Genomic DNA, 3,340 nt, shown 5'->3' with positions numbered 1-3,340 from the left:
ATCAAGAGAACGAATTAGTAAATTGTGCATACGATTTAGCAAATCAATGAAATGTAAAAGTAATCGTGCACGTTTTAGTACATCGAGGGAACAAATTAGTAAATCATGGACATGATTTCTTTCTTTTTCTTGCATGTCATGATCAGGGCTCTGTGCTCACTATCAGAGGATAAACCTAAACAATAAAGCAAAGAACCATAATTTTTGAGCTTCTCAGAAGAAAAACATTCATAAAGTGTAAAGATATGAAAAATGAACAATATAGAGATTTCTAGCATCTCTCCTGTATTATTTGTCCCACCCGAAAAAACAAAGTTTTTTCAGAAAATGAGCATATCGACTTTCTCAGAAGAATCTGTGATCTGTGATTACTGACTGTGGAGAAGACTCTTTCAGACAGTGCTGAGGAGGCAGAGTTAGGTGCTGGACAGCTGATAGAGAAGAGGAAGAGGGTGTTTCTTACCCCAGCAGCAGAAGACAGGCTCTTCTGAGGGAAGGAAAGGAGGCTTGATGCAGTGTTTTGCTGTAGAACAAGGCCTACTTCTCAGCACCTGATCTTCTTCAGAAAAGAGTTCCTCTAGTGTAGAGTCAGACACTCAGATTTCTTGCAAACTGGAATCTTTTAATAACATTTAGCATATTATTGTAGCCATGTTCATTGTTTTTATTATAACACATGGCAAGCTTATGAGAAAATTGTTAAACGTGTTCTTCCTCCTCTTCTTCATCCTGGGCCTGCACTGTCAACATCCTCTGAGCTGAAAGGGAGGATCATCTTGTTAATGTTGCTCATGTATGTTCACAACCAGTCAAAAATCTGGAATCTTTTCTTTATGGTTTTCAAGAGAAGTCTCTTCTGCTCACCAAGGCTAGATTCATTTGATCAATTTAAAAAAAAAAAAAAAAAAAAAAAACAGAAAGAAAGAAATAACAGTTTTCATACTGTTTTTTTTAATATACTTAAACATATTTATTGAAATAATTATGAGGCAAAGCTGAATTTTTCAGTAACTTTACTCCAGTCTTCAGTGTCACATGATCTTTTTCATATACTGATATGTTGATCGGGAAACATTGCTGATTATCACAAATCAGTGCATTTACATGCACCCAATCGCATTATTGCCGCTAAGATCAAAGTGTACATCTGCTCATGACATACATGATGTAAATCACATCTGCAGTTAGCTTGCTACGGTTGTTAGTTCCACTGAACTCTATTGGTAACGAAGGAACTTTTTGAACAAAGTTGGTTTTAGGGAGGCGCACCCCATATTAGAAATGATGGGGAAGAAAACTTAGCATATCTGGAAAGTTGAATTTTTTCTTCATGATTACTTTATGAAACACAAAGTTCAAAACATTGAAAAAAAAGGTAATCTTTTGTAAAATTACAAAAGTCTACTCTACCACTGGTTTTCAATTTTATGTATTCTTGCTATTAGCCCCCCCCCCCCCCCCCCAAATAAATAAATAAATACAATAAATAATAAATAAATAAATGTAACTGTAGTGTAGACAAAAGTTTGGGCAGCACAACTGTTTTCAACACTGATAATAATCAGAAAAAATTATTGAGCAGTAAATCATCATATTAGAATAATTTCTGAAGATCATGTGACACTGAAGACTGGAGTAATTAATGCTGAAAATATAGCTGTGCATTATAGAAATAAATTCAACTTTTAATATATATTTAAAACTTTTGACCAGCTGTGTACATTGCCACATTTAAATGAAAACTCAACTTGTAATAATGCACACATTCTCAAAGAACTTACATTCTGGTGATTACTTCCTTCCCGCACTGCTGTCAGATCCCTTCAGTCATTCCCAGACCTCCTTGTTTTTAATCTTTCCCTCAAATCTACAGAAACAAACATCATTTTATAGACAATTTGGATAAGTCACGAATTGCAATAGTTATATAACTATAATCACAATGCTAAATTATATATATATATAATTATAAATATATATTAAATCAGCACACAAGTATCGGGATAGTATTGAATTGGCAGATTAGCATATCATCCCAGCCCTAGTTACTACAGTCAAAACAATGAAACTCTCTTCAAGAGTGCTGCCCATTATACACACACACACACACACACACATATATATACAGACGGATTCAACGGCAACAACATAAACAAACTTTTAAAAACAAACGCTTTTGTGGACCTAACCTAACCGGTAGACTTCCAAATAGAATCAATAACAACAGCCAAGTCCTTCTAGAGTAGATATTTTTTGATAACAAACAAAATGTTTGCTGTGTGGATCAGGCGGACTTAATGAAAATGCAAATTCATCCTTTGCCAGCAGGAGATGTTTTAAAGCATAGACATAAAGTGCGAGAAATAAAGGTTTCCCCAGTAACAGCTGTAAACAAATCAGAGCTACGCTCACACGCTGCTTTATCAGGCATATAACATGCAAATCTTCTTTCAGAAATACAGCATATAAAAACACCTGTGCCTCGTTTTGATATTTAAACATATAAATGTTAGGAATTATTAAACATGCAGTACGTAACGTTACTCATGTTTATTCAACGAAGCCTTTTTGAAAATCGATCAGTTTTAAAATTGTGGCGAGTCTCCAAAAATAAATAAATGTATGGGAAACATATCCCGCAGCACAACCACCTGAGCCCAACTTTAGACTACTCATCACCTTGACTTTAAGTTTGAGACCAAAAGTTTGGACACACCTTCTCATTCAAAGAGTTTTCTTTATTTTCATGATTATGAAAATTGTAGATTCACACTGAAGGCATCAAAACTATGAATTAACACATGTGGAATTATATACATAACAAAAAAATGTGAAACAACTGAAAATATGTCATATTCTTGGTTCTTCAAAGTAGCCACCTTTTGCTTTGATTACTGCTTTGCACACTCTTGGCTTTCTCTTGATGAGCTTCAAGAGGTAGTCACCTGAAATGGTCTTCCAACAGTCTTGAAGGAGTTCCCTGAGAGATGCTTAGCACTTGTTGGCCCTTTTGCCTTCTGTCTGCGGTCCAGCTCACCCCTAAACCATCTCGATTGGGTTCAGGTCCGGTGACTGTGGAGGCCAGGTCATCTGGCACAGCACCCCATCACTCTCCTTCTTGCTCAAATAGCCCTTGATGCCTTCAGTGTGACTATACAACTTTCATAGTAATGAAAATAAAGACAACTCTTTGAATGAGAAGGTGTGTCCAAACTTTTGGTCTTTGCTGTAAAATATATGTAAAACTGTGTGTGTGTGTATATATATATATATATATATATATATATATTTATATATATATATACACACACACACACACACACACACTTTTGCACATCCT

At 35.2% G+C, this 3,340-nt stretch overlaps 1 long non-coding RNA gene across 3 annotated transcripts; it reads right to left on the bottom strand.

The window, feature by feature from the left end:
• Positions 1-704: 704 nt before the first annotated feature.
• Positions 705-2,991, bottom strand: LOC113095307 (uncharacterized). 3 transcript variants are annotated; one of them, XR_003288304.1, is made up of 3 exons: positions 2,946-2,991; positions 1,782-1,867; positions 705-758 (listed from the first exon to the last, which is right to left on the bottom strand). It is a non-coding gene; the product is annotated as an uncharacterized LOC113095307 (long non-coding RNA). The 3 variants fall into 3 exon arrangements; XR_003288305.1 differs by lacking the exon at positions 2,946-2,991 and adding an exon at positions 2,880-2,914; XR_003288306.1 differs by lacking the exon at positions 2,946-2,991 and adding an exon at positions 2,717-2,750.
• Positions 2,992-3,340: the final 349 nt, after the last annotated feature.

The sequence above is a fragment of the Carassius auratus genome, unplaced genomic scaffold (assembly GCF_003368295.1).
Source record: "Carassius auratus strain Wakin unplaced genomic scaffold, ASM336829v1 scaf_tig00215679, whole genome shotgun sequence".
NCBI classification, from domain to species: Eukaryota; Metazoa; Chordata; class Actinopteri; order Cypriniformes; family Cyprinidae; genus Carassius; species Carassius auratus.
This window is presented reverse-complemented; position numbering and strand designations above follow the sequence as displayed.